This window comes from Peromyscus maniculatus, chromosome 17 (genome assembly GCF_049852395.1).
Source record: "Peromyscus maniculatus bairdii isolate BWxNUB_F1_BW_parent chromosome 17, HU_Pman_BW_mat_3.1, whole genome shotgun sequence".
Lineage (NCBI taxonomy): Eukaryota > Metazoa > Chordata > Mammalia > Rodentia > Cricetidae > Peromyscus > Peromyscus maniculatus.
Window position 1 is genome coordinate 41814699 of NC_134868.1, and position 20163 is coordinate 41834861.

A 20163-nucleotide genomic window follows, 5' to 3' on the forward strand; every position below is an offset into this window, starting at 1 on the left:
CTTAGTACAGCTGGTGAAATGTGGACACATAAAAATGCATGCTTCCTTTTTATATAAAAATTTAAAAATGTTTTGTTTTGTTTGTCTGGTTTTGATATTTTCAAGACAGGGTTTCTCTGTGTAGCCTTGACTGTCCTGGAACTCATTTTGTAGACCAGGCTGGCCTTGAAGTCACAGAGATCCACCTGCCTCTGCCTCTCAAGTATTGAGATTAAAGACATGTGCCACTACCTTGCAGTTAAAAGAATTTTTTTAAAAGAAAAAAACATCAAATGACTTACAAAAACAAAAAAACAAAAAACTCATTCCTGTACTAAATCAAAGGAAAAATGTATCAGAGTAGAGTCAGAAAGATGACTCAGCAGGTGAGGGTGCTCGCCACCAAGCCTGAGGACCTAAGTTCAATCCCCTAGTCCTACCTGGTGCAAAGAAAGAACTGGCTCCTATGAGTTGTCCTGTAATTTATGTGTGTGCACACCTTCTTCCCCATGCATACATGCATGCACGTGTGCAGACACACACACACACACACACACCCACACACACACACACACACATCAAATAGGAAATAAATGTAAAAGAAAAACTAAGGTCATGTTAACAGCCTTCCACAAACCACATCCTTGTCACTCATACATGCAGCCATTATATATGGAGACAGCAGTACTAACTCAGAGGTACAACCACTCCGGAAAAACACAGATTTGCTAGGTCCTGTTAATTGGACATTAAACTAAAACTCTGGAACTTCAAAGAGGAACAAAATGAGCCTCAGGGGATCTTGTGGTGATGATGTAAATGTTAAACCATTAGCTGAAATTCAAACTGGTGTATGATACATACACGCAGTCACTGCAGAAGAAAGAAAAGAGTAATTATGTCTGACTAGTCCAATAGACTGGTGCTGAACTACTGACAGGTACACAGAAAACCTAGTAATCAAAAAATTAGGCTCAATTACTAGCTCAAGACAAACAACAAAAGCAATCTTTGTCTTCTCTGGTTTAGCTATGAATATAATCTGCATCGTGATAATGGTAATGTAAGGAGAGACTATTGATCTACCAAACATGGTAGTTAACCATATAGGAAGGCAGAACACAGGACAACTTAGCCTCATGAGTGTTAACAGGAATGAGTAAATGAATGAGTGCTCATGCTGCAAGACAGGGAGTGAACGGACGATGTTTAATACAGAAAATCATAACAAGACGCTATCAAGTGTCACACACATACTGATTTCAGAAATAAGAAAATCTGAAAAGGGGGAAAATGTTTTATAACAAGGAGAGCTTTTTCACATAAATTGAAACATGTACAGTTGTGAACCTAGCATGATCCACGTAAACAGCAGGGAGTATTTTTACACTGGTGCACACAGAGCTGCCCTGTTCTGTCACATGGCATTACTCTACTGTGCATAACACAGTCACGTCAATATTCTTCCAAGATCTCTAGCTTGTCAAGATAAACCAATAGTATGAAAAGGGGATCAAGAAAACACTCATTTCACAATTTAGGCACACTGAGTCCTAAGGCAGTTGATACAGAAGTTATCTTCAATCACAAATAAAATTTCAGTGCACAGTATGTATGTCTGTCACAGACCCTTGGCTAAAGAAATACTTGACTTAAGTCAAAACATAATACTGAGTCAGTCTACAGTCTAATCAAGATACCAATGACACATTTTTCAAAGCAAGTCTATCCAGCTAGTATATATGTAAAGTTCCAAGTCACTTTACCCCACTCTTAACTTTATCTAGAAGCTAAGACTTATTAAAAATGAATTCATTCTCCAAACCTGTGGTCTTAACTCCATTTAATCATACTAAAGTCTCTCTCTCTCTCTCTCTCTCTCTCTCTCTCTCTCTCTCTCTCTCTCTCTCTCTCTCTCTCTCTCTCTCCTTAAGGAAGAAGCAATGGAGAATAAAGCAATGGCCTCTCATGTCAATCACAGCCTCATCAAGCCTTAATGACATGCCTCATCATTCAAGTGACAGACTTCATCAAGATCTGATACCCACACTAAGAATCTCTAGTAATGCAAACTCCATGAATTCCATCTTAGAAGGCCAGATCTAATGCTACCGACAAGACTCAACTCTCTGTCAGCAAACAAAAGGCAAGGTGGTAAAGGTGTGTAAAGCAACAGAAAACAGGTGTTTTCAAATAGCTTTCTTTTATTTAACTGTTCTCAAGAAATGCCTAGTAGTAAAACATACATTCCTAGCATAAATTCTATTGAACTCAAGTGTGTGTGAGTGCGTGTGCATGTGCCTGTGTGTAAATAAAAAGGAAGCAGGAGAAAAGGAAAAAACAGCCCTACCCATATTCCTCACTCAACATGTAAACTTGGGGGCTTTTCCCCATAGCATGTGTTTGTTTTGTGTATGTCACAGAGAAGGAGAGCATACATGTATGTATGAGCAAGAGTGTTTGTAGAAATAAATGAGGATATATTCTCAATTCACCAACAGGGTCACTGCTGACAGGTTTGTATTCTCATGTTCTCTGTCTCTCCTCTGTCTCTGTCTCTGTCTCTGTCTCTGTGTCTCTATCTCTGTCTCTGCCTCTCTCTCTCTCTCTCTCTCTCTCTGTGTGTGTGTGTGTGTGTGTGTGTGTGTGTGTGTGTGTGTGTGTGTGTGTGTACATGAGTTCAGGCACACAGGAACCATGGCACATGTGTGAAACTCAAAAGACAACACTGGGTGTTGGTCCTCACCTTCCACCTTGTTTGAGACAATGTCTCCAACATCTCTCTTGTTCACTACTGCATACGTCACTCTAGCTGGTCCATGAGCTGCAGGCAATTTTCCTGTCTCTGCCTCCCAATATCCAGTTGGAGGCACACTGGAATTACTGATGCGTATGCAACTGCATCCATCTTCTAGTGAGTTCTAGGGATCTGAATCCATGTTAGGCTTGCATATTTACTTATGGAGCCATCTTCCCAACCCCCAACAAGTCTTGAGTAAGATTACGTTTCTTTGATATTGCTTATATATAAATTTGAGATATGTTCCAAAACTCCATCCTGTAAAGACTATGACTCAAAGAAAGAACAGAACAAGCCCCAGACAAGAAATGACAATTCTTACCACTCTGCTCATAATAGGAATACCTGACAGACAAAGCTCCCTGCTTCCTGACTCATTCACCACTATGCCTGGATGTGAGTGCATTTCATGTCTGCAGCTGGGCACAGAGGCAATCAGCAGGCAAGCAGATACACAGAGGCACAAGCACAGCACACAGAAGCTTTTCAGGGAGGGAGCTCATTATACAAAGTTTAAGCTTTGCTAGCTATTCTTGAGTAAGTAATGTCATAACGCCTTCATCTGGAAAAGCCATCATTTTGTGACATGGAAAGCCTCACCAACATGTGGAGAAAAGAGAGAATAAAAAAAATATGTTTCAGTGACACTGAACTACTAAATAAAACAAGTCTGCTTGCTCTGGACTTCTGCTTAAGTTAATAAGTAAAGGCCCTTACCACTAAGCCACTTTTGGCCAGGCTTTTGACAGTCATACACCTGAATGGCACTGCCATCAGAGTGTGGTCTAATATATGGAGGTCGACACACGGGAGTTTAAGAAGTAGTGTAGATGGAACTTTTCCTGCTCTTCTTTTTCTAAAGAGTTTAAGTTGATTCTGACAGTGAGACTCTAGGAAGCAACTATTCCTCCAGGAAGAATTTTTCAAGTTGCCCAACTTGATTCTCTGCTTGATGCTCCCATTTGGTTATCACTTGGCCTTTTGCAAGCATCTTGACAGTAGCACTTACCGTATTTCCTTCTCTTTCTTACCTCAAGTATTTTGTGACAGGGGTAGACATCTGACTAACACAGCACAACAAAAGAAGGGAAGGGGGGTGGGAGTGGAATAAAAATAAGTACTGGTATGCTATGGAATCAGCACAGCTTTGAAACAACAAAGTGTGAAAAGTACTTAAATATATATGTGCGTATGTATGTATGTATGTACATGTATATATGTATATATGCATATATATATACACATATATGTAGTGTATGTGTGAATCAGCTCAATAAAGTAGACAAAACTACAGGCCAAACAATTTCACATTAAAAAATTCTAGAAGAATAGCCTTTAATACGACTGAAATGTGGCTTGTAAAGATGAAATTTCATTGTTTCCTGGGAGACTTCTTTATGGTTTAAATTTTTCTACAGTGATATATTCGTGCACTATTTGTCTAGTTTTTCAAACCCAGAAATTTAAGGAGAAAGCCAAAGAACAGCATAAGAAAGGCTCCGAAATTTAGTAAAGTGTGGAAAAAGGCTCAAGCACATTCCGAAAACTGCCACATGGTCCCCGCCGGTCTTAAGAAATACTGCCTCTGGCACCCTGCCGGCTCGTGAGTGGAGCACGGATCATAATTTATATGGAAAAGTATGTGGCACCGTAAACTGCCAGGGGTTTCATCTACCTCAGAGAGGGAAAGCACACATTATACTTGAACATCAGCAGGGGAAGCATTCTGCCAATTCCCACCTGATGAATTATTTCAGAGGCAGATGAAGATCGACACACCTTCTGAGAAGTCGTCTTAGAAAAACACCTTACAGTTCAGCCTAAAAATTGGCTATTAAAATTAAGCTGACATCAAAATAATCAAACTGGAGCCTATCAAACCAAGCACCTTACCTTGAAATAATAATACCTCATAGTTTAATGTATCAATTTTTTTTTTCTGAGACAGGGTTTCTCTGTGTAGTTTTGGTGCCTGTCCTAGAACTCACTCTGTAGACCAGCCTGATCTCGAACTCACAGAGATCCACCTGGCTCTGCCTCCCAAGTGCTGGGATTAAAGGTGTGCCACTGCCTGGCAATGTATCAATCTTAATGCTTTTGCCTGGTGGAAGACAGAAAAGTAATAAAACATAGGATGTGTATGATTTAAAAAAAAAAAAGAAAGAAATTAAGTTATAAAAATAAGTTTTTAAAAAACTTAACTAGTTGAAATCAGGTGGTGCTTATGCCTCCAGCAAATACTCTAGCTGGATTGGGCTTCCAAACAGAGCCTCTCCAAGTGCCTATCCCTGTCCCCTAGTGTTCCCCAGAGTATGTCCTAAAGAAGGATACAGTGGCCGATTAGTCCCAATTTACTCAGAATGCATATTTTCCCACTGAAAATCCTGTAATGAATGTTCTCCCTGATTCTGGGCAAATTGAGATGGATCCATACTCGTATTTAAAACAACAAAACAAACAACAACAACAAAAGCCCTCCAATAGCATCAGCATGGAGCAGGAAAGGCACGTAACTCTGCTCAGCTACGCCTAAATCCTTGTAATAAAAGTGTGCAATGTGGGCTAAAGATCAGAATTTAGTTCCTCAACTGGAAAAAAGAGGAATGCCGAAAGCATCCTGTCCAAAAAGATGCCAAACACAAGAGGCAAGACTACAGAGTGTATGGTCCAATTTACATGAAGTCCTCAAACGGACAAACATGAGACTCTGGTGACAGAAATCAGGTCACTGCTTGCCTGGCTCCTGGGGAGGTGGCAGGAAGGAGAGGGACCTTAGAGAGGGCCACGAGGAAACTTTCTGGAGCTTGGAAATTTTCTGGAGGTAGTGAGTACAAGATACATTTGTCCAAGATCACCAACTGGAGGCTTAAAACATCAACTTCCCCTTCCAATAGCTTCAACTGAAGTAATGCCTGCTCATACATTGCTGAGTGCCATTTACAACAGCAAAGCCAAGGAATCATCCAAAGCGTCATCTGCAGGTGACCGCATCCAGTATATACACACATCGAGTATTAAACACATGAAGAATGGAATTCTGACATCTGCAGTGCTGAGACATAATCCTTCTGTACACTGTGAATACGTGAATACGTATTGCTCTGATTGGTTTACTAAAGCAGCTGACTGGCCAATAGCTGAACAGGTTAGATGATAAGGTGAGGTGAGAGAGCCAGACCTAGAACGCTGGGAGGAAGAAGGGTGGAGTCGGGACTCACCAGCTGATGAAGAGGAAGCAAGACATGCTGGAGAGGTAAATACCACGAGCCTCAGAGCAACACATATGTTTGAATAGACTTAACATAATTAGATTTAAACAAGCTAAGCACGGCATGTATGTATACATAATGTATACATGTATTGATGCAGTATAACGTAGCATCTTGTTTATAGGTTCAACAAGTATGTATCTATTTGAAAGACTCACTATGTTTACAAGACTGACCTTGAACTCATAATACTCTTTCTTGCCTTGGTCTCCTAAGTGCTGAGATTATAGCCACCACATCTGACTCAACTTCTGTGCTTTTATGTATCAGCTTAAAAAATATTTTTATGAGGTCAGAGAGATGGCTCAACACTTTAAAATGCACATTGTTCTTACAGAGGACCAGGTTCCATTCCCAGTACCCACAGAGTGTCTCACAACCATCTGTAATGGTTCCAGGGGATCCAATGCTTTCTTCTGACCTCCTCAGTTACCAGGCACACACATGGTACACATACATACATACAAGCAAAGCATCATACACATAAAATAAATAAAATCTAAACCAAGATTTAATAATGATAATAACTGAGTAACATCCTTGACCCAGGAGCCAGTCTGTGATCTGATCTCGATGCCTTAGCTGCTTACTTGAAAGAACGTTTGTGAGTTGGCTAGGTACGAGATAACAGCCATTGACATTCAAGCTAGAAGGATAAATTTACCAACAGGAGACCAGGGAATTCAGACAGATGACCTTCCGTGTACTGACGCAACCTTTGAACATTTGAGTTTTAGACTTGTTAGTTTGCCCTGATCCAAGGAAACCGTGATTCTAATGAACCCCCCAGAGGACTGGTATATGCACTGCACATAGCTGCCATGTGGGGCTGCAACTGATGGGATCCACCTTGTTGCTATGCAGCCAGAGATAGAGTGCAGCAACCAAAGGAAGGGCAGTGCTGCTGTCTGGTGGTAATGGTAGAAGAGGAAGGGAGCTCAACCCTTAAAATGACCCACAAGGACCCTTCTGTGAACTTGCATTGAAAAATATCTCAAGTACAATAGCCAGAAGTCTCTCACTTGATGCATATTTGGCAAGGGATAAGGCTTGGGAGCATGCGGGTGTGTGCAAGCACATACATTTCTAACGTGCCAAAAGTCTTGCCGTTTCTGTTCGCCAACAAAGCGGCTCTTTGCGCTGCACCAATTGAGCCAAACATCTTCCTGGAATTATTTCCCGGTTGGGAAATGGAAAGTTGTTGGATGGCCTCTTCCATCTCATGGTATGTAACGAAGTCTAGTACACAGTGGAGATCCTGGCCCAGTAAAACATCAGAGCCAACTGGATCCTCTGCAACCTGAGAGTCGAACTGGCACTCTGGGGCCCCACATAGTGCAGTCTGCCCAAGCGGAATCCTTCAGGACGGTCGCCTGTTCCTGATGACCACCCCTAACAGCCACCGTGCTCAGGTTTCATACCACACACTGGTCCCCTCTGCCTAATAATGTGCAATGGACAGCCATAGGGTGTTATGGGCTGGGCTATTTAGATGCCAAATGGCGAAAATAAATCCTCCCCCAGTACCTCACAGCTAGTGCTTGGGAAAATAACGGCACCATAGAGATATCATTGTGTCTGCACGAAAGGAATCAGAGGCTTAGAACGGGCGAATGACGTTATGAGAAGAGTACCACATGCTCTGATCCAAGGTGAGGAAATTAAGACAGAATAACACAAAGTAGGAGGACCGGGAGACTGGGAACACTGAGGCCGTTTTCATCTACAGCACAGCCAGACCTGGGCCGAAACGAACTACGGAATCGTATTTTTACATTTGATGAGCCTGCTCTCTGACAGACAGGGTAAAGAGGGTGTGCTGCTTTGAATGTATTAAACAACTGTTTCAAAGAGAAAAACCTATAGCTAAGAAGAAGATCAAAGACAGATGTGGTTGCACACACCTATAACCTCAAAATGAACTCTATATGGCTGAATGTCCATTTTGGATTGAAAAGAGTTGTATGACAAGCTAAGAGGGTGTGATCTAGAACACTATCGTAGGACCAGCCATATACCAAGCACAGTGAGTATCGCCAGATGACATCGGGAAGCCCTGCAACTCAAACGCTCACGATGGCTGCCCAGGCATCCAGCACTCACATCTCTCAATGCACATGAATTTGCTGGTTCCGTGAGTTTTGATTTTGCACACCAAGAATCAAGTCTTGGGTGCTTGGGCAGTAACAGGAGACATTTGACAGAGCTAACACATGAACACTGACTAAGAAACAATCTGTTATATTGAAAACCCACCCTTACTGAATACACATTTTCTCGTCTTCTTCGGTCTAAAGACCTGGGGCTGTAAAATCTTCAATATTCACAAAACTCAGCCCCTTTGAAATCAGCCATTACCAAGTTAGTTTTTTAATGCCTCAACATTTCTTCAAGGACATTAGATACAAGGCCAAAGAAAATGAAAGTGATACACTGAGGATTAAGAGTAAGTCAACTGTGAAGTGGTATAAAGGCCTCAGAAATAGACAGGGATGGTGCTCACACAGCCCACACGTGCTTCTGTTCTATTCGCTCTCACATGACAGAGACACACACAGGAGACAAGAGTCAAAACCGCTGTCACTCACACGCCTCAATGCAGGCACAGCCTAGGGAGCTACTCAGGCTTCTCCATGAGTGTTACTGTGGGTCTAAGTACAAATCATGGTACAAAGCCTGCCCAACCATTTACAAAGACGTACTCTGTACCTAAACCTTTCCAAGCAATTATTGTATCTCTACAATTCCATCTTAAGACCTTGTTTATGGAGGTAAGAGTCCATGAACTAGAGAAGGAAAAAGTGTACTCCCTAGGCACATAATGCCACAACAGTTTTATCTTTTCATTTGTTTATATTTATCTTCAAAAATGAAAATGCTGGCCGGGCGGTGGTGGCGTACGCCTTTAATCCCAGCACTCAGGAGGCAGAGGCAGGCTGATCTCTGTGAGTTCGAGGCCAGCCTGGGCTACCAAGTGAGTTCCAGGAAAGGCGCAAAGCTACACAAGAGAAACCCTGTCTCGAAAAACAAAAACAAAAAAAAAAAAAAAAAAAAATGAAAATGCTACTATGTTCCCCTAAAATTTAATTGTTAAAAGTTTAAGGGGTGACATCTAAAAAGTAATTAGGTTCGTATGAGGTCATGAAAGGTGGAGACTACTGTCCCTCTGAGGGGAAGAGAAACTACCCTCTCGTTATCTCCACCAAGCATAGACACAGCAAGAAAACAAATATCTACAAGCCGGGAAGAGGACCTTACCCAGTGTGAGCTTCAAAGCTCCTTGACCTTGTACTTCCCAGGTTGGAGACTCTGAGAAGTGTTCCTTAAGCACTCAGGCTATGGGATTTTGTAACAGCATCCCAAGCTCAGACACACTGCTCTCCTGGAGAACTGTCATGTCTGTCTTCCTTTTTTCTGCTGCCTCGATGTTGCCAAGTTACTCTACCCAATTTCAGAACCATATTTCACCAAATAAGTCAGCAAGAGATTAAGTAAGCAACGTGATGATGATGTGGCATGTATATATTAGTGTACAATGTCATAATATCCCATCAAAAAAAAAAAGCAAGCAGATTCCAACTTGTACAATGCCAGTACATCTCAAGCTCTAAAATAAGCTAAAACAGCTGAATGTTCAACACATGCAAGGTCATGGGTTCAACTCCCACTGCTTATAAACAATAAGTAAATAAATAAAAGTAAAGTATTGGACATCAAGATGAACCTGACTCGTACTTACAACTTAGTAAGTATATACACTAACTTTAGGATTGTAAGAAACACCCGGGTGGATCAACTTGTAATGAGAATGTACATGTTGGCACTCAGCTTTGGAGCTTTCAGTCCCTGCTTTAGGCTCGAGGTGGCACATCCTGACTAGGCACATGATGGAGCCAAATTGCCTGTTTCATGACTGGCACATGAAGAAACATCCTTATCCCCAACTGTGGCATTCCTCCCAATAATCTAAAACCTCCCACTAGGCACCACCTTTTAAAGGCCCTACTACCTCCTAGTCGCCCCTCATGGTGGACCAATGGGTTTTGCAGGGAGCAACTAAAATCCAAACTCTTGCAGCATCCTTCTTTCAAAAGCACAAAGCTCCGAAATGATCAACCAAAATCTAACAATTTAAACTCCTTTACCTTAGCCATATTCTTCCTTCTTTTATTCCTAAATTAATATACTGCCTATTTCCATGTGCATATGTATTTTAAATGCTGCAAACTAAAGTTGGACATGTGAAGCTCGAAGGCAGGGTAAGGGAAAATATTGAACTCAGCTCACTTGGTTACACACTCCTCAATCTCCTGGTTAAACACAAGCCAGCTCTTTCCCCATCCCCAAACCACCACTGAGATAGGGAAAACAGAAACCTACAATACAAAGTTGGAGGAAATTGCTGAATCAGTAAGGGATTCAAATGCATAGTTTGGAAGGTACAAAATGGTAGTCTGAATGTGATTGGCCCCCATAAGCTCATAGGGAGTGGCACTATTAGGAGGTGTGGCTTTGTTGGAGTAGGTATGGCCTTGTTGGAGGAAGTGTGTCACTGTGGAGGGGGGCTTTAGGGTCTTCTATATTCTCAAGCTATACCCTGTGTCTCAGTTCACTTCCTGTTGCCTTTGGATGTAGAAACACCATGTCTGCCTGCACATCGCCATACTCCCAGCCACCAGGCTCCCCATCATGATAATGGACTAAATCTCTGACCTGATATAGGAGTCAACCCAATTCTAGAAAGCAATATTTCTAGTGAGAATGCATGGTACCTTTCCTTCCATGATACAACATGGGATAGTAACTCACAGGGAGATCAACAGGCTGACGAACTGGAATGAAATTGCCCTGTGTGACGTACTGATTACAAGAGCCACTGGAGGAAGAAGAAGCAGAACAGCAGCCATATCTAAAAGACAGAGGAGGAAAGCCTTCAGTTCTCAGGAAAGCGATGTTCAGCTTCAACTCTACACTCCCTTCACACCTATCTTAGTTAAGGTTTCTATTGCTGTGAAGAGACATCATGACCACAGCAATATTTATAAAGGAAAACATTTTGATTTGCATTTCCCTGATGACTAAGGATGTTGAACACTTCCTTAAATGTCTTTCAGCCATTTGAGATTCTTCTGTTGAAAATTCTGTTTAGCTTTGTAGCCCATTTTTTAATTGGATTGTTTGGTATTTTCATGTCTAGTTTCTTGAATTCTTTATTTACTTTGGAGATCAGCCCTCTGTCAGATGTGGGGTTGGTGAAGATCTTTTCCCATTCTGTAGGCTGTCGTTTTGTTATTGACCATGTCCTTTGCTCTACAAAAGCTTCTCAGTTTGAGGAAGTCCCATTTATTCATTGTTGCTCTCAGTGTCTGTGCTACAGGTGTTACATTTAGGAAGTGGTCTCCTGTGCCAGTGTGTTCAAGATTACTTCCTACTTTCTCTTCTTTCAAGTTCAGTGTAACTGGATTTATGTTGAGGTCTTTGATCCACATGGACTTGAGTTTTAGTGGAGAGGGTGCCTGAACTGGCCTACTGCGGTAATCAGATGAGTGAATATCCCGTCATCATTGAGCTTTCATCCAGTAATTGATGGAAGCAGATGCAGAGATCCAAGGCCAGGTGCAGGCTGAGCTCCAGGGGTCCAGTCAATGAGAGAGAGGAGGGATTCTATGAGCAAGGGGCATAGAGCTCATGATGGGGAAATTTACAGAGATGGTCAGGCCAAACTAGTGGGAACTCATGAACTGTGGACCAATAGCTGTGGAGCCCCCATGGGACTGGACTAGGCCCTCTGCATAGGTGAGACAGTTGTTTAATTTGAACTGTTTAGGGGCCCCTATAGCATGAATCTTAAAAGTTCTTATTAATGAGATCAAACCCGAGGCCAGTTATTGGGGTGAATACTGGAAGGTCAGAGAGACAGAACAAGCCACAGCTATCTCACCTCACCAGTTCCTCAGCTGGTCCTGTTTCCTCAGACTGGAAGCCTCTGAGTCCTCATCCAGAATGAATCTCAGCTGAACTGTGCTGCTTCAAAGCCTGAAAGCTTAACCAGCCGAATGCTTAACCAGCCACATGCTTAACCAACCAAAATGCTTCTAGTTTCTTGTCCTCACGCCTTATATACCTTTCTGCTTTCTACCATCACTCCCTAGAATTAAAGGCTTGCTTCCTGGGATTAAAGGCGTGAGTCACCATGCCTGGCTGTTTCCAATGTGGTCTTGAACTCACAGAGATCCCAGATGGATTTCTGCCTCTGGAATGCTAGGATTAAAGGCGTGTGCTATCACTGCCTAACTAGTGGCTTTTCTGTTCTCGGACCCCAGATAAGTTTATTAAGGTACACAATATTTTGGGGAACACAATACCACCACAGGCCCCCCTGGCAGTGGGATCGGGATCCATCCCTGGTGCATCAGCAGACTTTTTGGAGCCCAGTGCCTGTGGTGGGACACCTTGCACAGCCTTGGTGCAGGGAGAAGGGGCTTGGACCTGCCTCAACTGAATGTACTAAAGGCTCTGCTGACTCCCCACGAGAGGCCTTGCCTTGGAGGAGGTGGGAATGCAGAGTAGGTACAAGGGGAAGGCTGGGGGGGCAGGAGGAGGGAGGAGAGGGGGATCTGTGGTTAATATGTAAAATGAATAGAAAATTTCTTAGTAATGAAAAAAAAGAAAGGAAAACATTTAATTGGGGCAGGCTTACAGTTCAGGGGTTTCGTCCATTATCTTCATGGTGGGAAGCATGGTGATGTGCAGGTAGACATGGTGCTGGAGAAGTAGCTGAGGGCTCTACATCTTAATCCACAGGCAGAAAGGAGAGACTGCCACAATGGGTGTGGCTTGAGCATCTATGAGACCTCAAAGCCCAACCCCATAGTGACACACTTCCCCGAACAAGGCCACACCCACTCCAAGGCCATACCTCCTAATAGTGCCATTCTCTATGGGCCAAGCATTCAAACACGAGTCTATGGGGCCATATTTATTCAAACCACAACACCCTTCCTAGGAAATGATTAGAAAATGGGCAACAGCTACTCAGAGGGAACAAAACACAGTACCTAGGCAAAGGGAGGGACTCCATCATAAAGCAGAAAAAATGGGAAGGAAAAAAAAACCCTCAGGCTACCTGAACCTCCTGAAAGAGGATATTCCAGAAAATTCAGCAGTATTAAAAACAAGAATAGCCGGACAGTGGTGGCACACGCCTTTAATCCCAGCACTTGGGAGGCAGAGGCAGGTGGATCTTTGTGAGTTCGAGGCCAGCCTGGTCTACAGAGCGAGATCCAGGAAAGGCACCAAAACTATACAGAGAAACCCTGTCTAAAAAAAAAAAAGAACAAATGTTCCCTATGGGAAAATCAAATTAACAGGTCACTGTAAAAGGAGATCATTTACTTCAATTTTATTCATTTAGAACTTATTTATAAACAATGTGATGTGTGTTTGATCTAATGAAACACAAAAGTAACCTTAATTAATAAAATTTTACAAACTTTAAAGATTTAGTTCAAGGTAAATAAAATAGACAATAAAAAGGAAAAGAGAGGAAAAAAGAAATGGAGTCACTGGCTCTAAGTTAAGCAAGGTTTCCATGGTGACAGTAATGTAAACAATGCTGGTGAATGATGATCTGGGATCTATTTACAGTAATGTGAAGAAGATGATTTGGGAGCAATCAAACCCAAACAGGAAGCTGGTGGCTGCTGCGGAGGGTGAAGAAAAGGAGATATTTTTTCATTCTATCCGCTCTGGTTCTCATGGGAAACGTGCCATGAGGAAAAGTTAAATTACAACATTATACTGTAATCGATTTCTGATGTAATATACTATAACTATATGAGATTTGGGATGGAGGAATATATGCGTCTGGGGAAATTTATTAAAAATGAAACTAAGAGGGCCAGTGAGGTGGCTCAACAAGTAATACACTGCTGCATAGCCTGATGACATGAGTTCAATCCCCAAGACTGACATAAAGGTGGAAGGGAAAAACCAACCCCACAAAGTTCTTCTCTGACCCCCTCACGTGCGCCATGTCACACAGAAACCCTTCTATACACACCACACACAATAACAATAAAGGTTTTTTTTTTTATTTGATAAAACTAACAGTCCTTAGGAGCTGGAGGGGTGGCTCAGTGGTTAAGAGCACTGCTGTTCTTCCAGAGGACCAGGGTTCAATTCCTAGCACCTACATAACAGCTCACAAGTCTCCAGTTTCCGGATTTCTGACACCCTCACAAAGATATGCACGCAGGCAAAACACCAATGCCCATAAAATTAATTTTTAAAAAAATGAAACAAAACAAAACAAAAACATCTAACAGCCCTGTAACTCCAGTTCCAGGGGACCCAGTGCCCTCTTCTGACCTCAGCAGGTGCCTGCATACAGATGCTCCTACTACACATGTACACAAACATAAAGCAAAATCAAATAATAAAATCAATTTTAAAGGAATGGGCATATTTAAAACATCATTACATTTAGAAGTGGCAATGCATTGCTCTCACTGCAGGACCCAGAGAAACCAAAGGAGCTGGAAGCGCCTTCCCTGCTGGGTAGCCTTCATAATGACGGAAGGTATGCAGGCTGCTAAGGGAGAAGTGTCAGGTACACTCTTACTCAGCTGTGAACCCTTCATGCTATGCTACTGACCAGCCACACAAGAAATTCCCTCTGGCTCAATCATAGCAAATAACTATGGGGGGGCGGGGGAATAACCAAATGCTTTCTGATTCCCCCCTCAAGAGGAAATTCACACATCTGGTCCTATAAACCTGGACAAAAGCCCATAGTTGGGAAGGCTATGTACCCTAGTAGGAAAGCTATGGGTGTTGTTTTTCAATGTGATCATGATGCACCTTCTAAATACTAATATTTACGTCCATAGACTAGTGCTATTGTCGGCTCATTCAAGGAAGAGGAAGTGTCTTCTGCAGACAGTGATGAGAAGAAGCGATGGTTGACTGCTCAGCCCTAAATGAGACCATCTCTATCACTCCCTCCAAGTCTTGGCGGACATGAAAGAAGAGGAGGCAGAAAGATCGGATCTAGAGTTTGGAGTGTGGTAGTCTACTAGCTTATTGGCATCATGTGGACACCGCACTATTAAGTTTACAGCAGCTGAGTTTACTTGCAGAAGACCTGAACAACACTGGACCCCTCAACATCTGCCATGGGCAGGCTGGATGTCTGAGTTGGTAAACTCGCTTGCTGTCAAGGCTGACAACCTGAGTTTGACACCCCCCCCCCAAAAAAAGCCAACATACTGGGAGGAGAGAACCAATTCCTCCAAGTTGTCCTCTGACTTTCCACATGTGCACCATGGGATAATACATGCACACATGCACTCCCACACGTGCATGCATGTGTGTGTGTGTGTGTGTGCGCGCGCACACACACACACACACTCCCAATAAATAAATGTAATAATGTTTTAAATGACATCCTATCATGGAAGGGGAAGAGAATGTAAAGGTCCTACCCTTCCCTGAGTATTTATAGGCAATAGCCTGGGTGGAGGGTTTCCTAAGGCCCCAAACCTCTCTGGAGAGCTACTGGAAGTTAAAGGTTGCTGAGGTAAAGGAAGGCATTTTCGCCCACAGTGGAGTCCCTGGTAAGGTGGCCAAGCTCCTATAAATAACCTCTCGGCTGTGATTCTGTAAGTAACCCTAATGAAGTTCTGAGATCACACCCGCACCCCAAAAGGAGGGGGATGAGGAGGAGCAATGGTACAGGGGGCACACAACTGTAATCCCAGCATTTGGGAGACAGGGGCAGGAGAATCCCAAGTTCAAAATCATCCTCAGTTGTACAGAGAATTTGAGACAGCCTGGCTACAAGAGATCGTGTCTGGAAAAGGTGAGAGAGAAAGAAGAAATACAAACATAAATTCCAGAGGAAAACTTCAGGATAAGTAATTACAGAGGAAAAGAACTACCATTTTTTATTCTTATTTTTTTCAGAGATTATTACATTGCCTTGGATGGGTCTTGCATTAAAATCCTGCTGCTACAGTGGCGCACGCCTTTAATCCCAGCACTTGGGAGGCAGAGCCAGGTGGATCTCTGTGAGTTTGAAGCCAGCCTGTTCTACAGAGCGAGACCCAGGACAGGCACCAAAACTACACAGAGAAACCCTATCTCAGAAAAAAAAATAAATAAGCCGGGCGGTGGTGCCGCACGCCTTTAATCCCAGCACTTGGGAGGCAGAGGCAGGCGGATCTCTGTGAGTTCGAGGCCAGCCTGGGCTACCAAGTGAGTTCCAGGAAAGGCGCAAAGCTACATAGAGAAACCCTGTCTCGAAAAAACAAACAAATAAATAAATAAAATAAAATAAAATCCTGCTGCTTCAGCCTCCTGAGCACTGCGATTACAGGCAGAGGCCACAGCACTAAGAGGGCAGGCTCACGCGCGTGTGTGCATGTGCGTGTGCCTGTGCATGTGTGTGTGTGTGTGTGTGTGTGTGTGTGTGTGTGTGTGTGTGTGTGTTTATTACTTTGAGCATTACATTTAAATATTAACTTCATAACATTATCAAAATTCTTCATCCTAAGATAGATTTTGTTCCATGAGTACATAACTCCATCACTGCTTTCCTTCCTTTGTGCAGTGAAATGAAGCATTAAAGACTGACAGAGGAACATTTTAAAGCAGAACTGGAGATATGAAAATCAATGCCCTGCTCCATTCCCAGGTTTAACTGTACATAGCGCCCTCTAGTGTCACCTCATGGGAAACCATCCTGAAATCTAAACTTAATTTACTTAGCAACACCCTCTTGAACCCTCTACTGTCTGCACGTGCTCAGGCTCCTCACTCTAGGTCCCGGAGTTAGGCTAGTATGATTTCTTTGACAGTATTGCTTCATTGTGGTCTTTTTCAAAGGGTTTCACTACATCATCATGGAACCTAGTTAATGATAAATTTAGAGAGAAATGTGCTCTAATTCCAAGCAAATGCTTCTTTAGTAGGAGAGAAGAAACAAAAAAAACCTTTTACTGTTCCCAGCGCTTTTCTAATCTACGGGTGCTTTCCCAATCAAAAGCAGCGTCGGATGCAAGCTTGATGTCATAGGGGTGTGCACACAGAGAACCGGAAGTGCCTGTGGCAGCTGCTTCTTCCATGATCACAGTGGCATCTGCAGGCATCTGAAGGGCAGCTACACTGTGGCCATTAGTAACTGCTTGACCACAATTACCTAAGAAGGACAAGGCCACACAGATAATACACCTAAATCATTCCTGCGGGTGAAAATGGGAAGGGCCAACAGCAACAGGCCACACTGATGCCTTCCATCCCTTCTAGAAAGGAAAAACACACAATTCAACAGTAACAACGGCTTTTATCACTCACTCTGTGCGCTGAGAGGAACGTGTTTTCTTCCTAAGCGTTATTGACTGTTTGATAAAGTTGCATATTTCTCCCTCCCTGCCAAAGCATCAGCTCCTATTCAATTATCTGCTGCTAGGAGACAGAGAGAGCCCTGCACTGCCTTGGCTCTGCTGGATTTCAGTCCCTTGAGATGAGGCTCTGTCATCCCTGGTCACAGACCGCCGACCCACACTGGCTCTGCTGATCATGAAGTCAGGGGCCTGGGCTGTGGAGGCAGTGAGGACAGTGAGGACAGTGAGGGCAGTGAGGACAGTGGGGACAGTGAAGGCAGTGGGGACAGTGAGGACAGTGAGGACAGTGAGGGCAGTGAGGACAGTGGGGACAGTGAGGACAGTGAGGACAGTGAGGTGAAGACAGTGAGGGCAGTGAGGACAGTGAGGGGAGTGAGGACAGTGAGGGCAGTGGTGACAGTGAGGACAGTGAGGGCAGTGAGGACAGTGGGGACAGTGGTGACAGTGAGGCCAGTGATGGCAGTGGGGACAGTGGAGACAGTGAGGGCAGTGGGGACAGTGAGACAGTGAGGACAGTGGAGAAATTTAGGGCAGTGGGGACAGTGAGGACAGTGGGGACAGTAGGGACAGTGGAAACAGTGGAGACAGTGAGGACAGCAAGGACAGTGGGGACAGTGAGGACAATGGGGACAGTGGGGACAGTGAGGTCAGTGAGGGCAGTGAGGACAGTGGGGACAGTGAGGACAATGGGGACAATGGGGACAGTGGAGACAGTGAGGACAGTGAGGACAGTGAGGGCAGTGAGGACAGTGGGGACAGTGAGGACAATGGGGACAATGGGGACAGTGGAGACAGTGAGGACAGTGGTGACAATGGGGACAGTGGTGACAGTGAGGACAGTGGGGACAGTGAGGACAGTGAGGGCAGTGGGGACAGTGGAGACAGTGAGGGCAGTGGGGACAGTGGAGACAGTGAGGACAGTGGAGACAGTGAGGACAGTAAGGACAGTGGGGACAGTGAGGACAGTGAGGACAGTGGGGACAGTGCGGGCAGTGGGGACAGTGAGGACAGTGAGGACAGTTGAGACAGTGAGGACAGTGGAGAAATTGAGGGCAGTGGGGACAGTGGGGACAGTGAGGACAGTCGAGACAGTGGGGACAGTGAGGGCAGTGAGCGCAGTGGAGACAGTGAGGACAGTGGAGACAGTGAGGGCAGTGAGGACAGTGGAGACAGTGGAGACAGTGAGGGCAGTGAGGGCAGTGAGGACAGTGAGGACAGTGAGGACAGTGAGGGCAGTGGAGACAGTGGGGACAGTGAGGACAGTGGGGACAGTGGCAATCATGGGGGTCTTATGGGTGGTGGGAGTATGGGGGTCTTTGAGGAGGCGACTCTCTTCAGAGGACCTCACAGAAACCCTCTGGCTCACGGTCAGAAATTTGGTGTCTGTTAAATGATTTTAATGCTGGTTCTTGAGCTGTGAGCTGAGGAACCAGTAGCAGTTTTAGCCCCAAAAAAAAGGAAGAAAAAAAAAACCTCACAAAATGTTTGTTTGCTTCCATAGAAAATCAAGAAAACAACCCTGACCAATTTTCCCTTTGCAGACCAGCCATGCAGAACTTGGACATCAGCCTCAAATGCAGCATCACTTCCCAGGAACCAACAAATACATAGTCAGGCTAAGAGCTTCCAGTGCAGCTTTTCTGTGTGTGATGCTGGAGATGGAATCCAGGGCCTTCAAGTACACTTGAGCAAATTCTCCTCCACCAACCTCAATTCGCCACCTTTCTCATAAAAAATCTGGTCCTACTGTGTCACAGAAATGAAAAAGACATACCTATCTTTACACACTGAAAGTTTTGTTTTGTTTTGTTTTTTAATGCCAGAATCTTCATGTCTTCTCAGTATATTAGAGAGACATAGATTTGTGCACCAAAAAGGCTTGGATTAAAAATTCAGATCAACGTGTGGATGACTGACAATTATAACTCACAGAGCAAGGCACATTCATCTTTCAAATGAGTTAAAGGGTGGTCTCAGTGGACTATTCCGTGTGTATAAAAGAGTACTTTGGAAATGTTAGTTTCTACCCTCTTCCTTGTCTCAAGGTCCAGCCTAACTGTTAGTCCTGGATCCTGTGCAGGGACAGAACTGCCACCATCTGTGTGCCATGAGCTCCCAAAGGAAAGAAGCTGCTGGTCAGAACAAAGTGTGCCCGGCCTCAGGCACCGGCACTCTGCAGCATGGCTTCCCTGTGTTCTGACTGGGGCAGGACCCTCTCTATCCCTGCAAGGACCCCAGTGAATAAGAATGCCCAGACACAGACAGAGGCATGAGCTAGCCCGTCTGCAGCATGGCTTCCCCGTGTTCAGACTGGGGCAGGACCCTCTCCAGCCCTGCAAGGACCCCAGTGAGTAAGAATGCCCAGACACAGACAGAGGCATACTCACACATCCTGCCAGCCCCCGCTCCCTAAGTCCAGCTAGAAACTTCTCACTCTCACCCCATTTTTCGTCTGAACAAATTGTTCCCTGGCTTCTCGGTTTCCACACTGACATGTCTCCCTCCCCTCCCCGGCTCCTAATTAAACAGCCTGACAAACTTGGTTTGCGAACCTCACCGCGGCTTCTACTCCGACAGCTCTCTGCTGCCCCCTCTTGTCACCACGTGGAACAGGAGACTCTTAAAACTCACCGAGTATTTTGGCCATGGCGGCTCTTTCGAGGGTGCTTGGCATGCCAGGCACTATGCTCAGTACTAGAAATGCAAAAGG

General features: G+C 44.1%; 1 protein-coding gene across 6 annotated transcripts in view; it reads right to left on the reverse strand.

Moving 5' to 3' along the window:
* Positions 1 to 20163, reverse strand: part of Pofut3 (protein O-fucosyltransferase 3) — a 78222-nt gene that overhangs the window by 28774 nt on the left and 29285 nt on the right. The window contains exon 4 of one of the 6 annotated variants that reach the window (XR_013045362.1): positions 10858 to 10957. The exons of the other annotated variants lie outside the window; for them this stretch is intronic. The gene's annotated coding sequence lies outside the window, so the exon portion shown is untranslated. The remainder of the gene's footprint in view (positions 1 to 10857; positions 10958 to 20163) is intronic. 6 annotated transcript variants of the gene reach the window in all.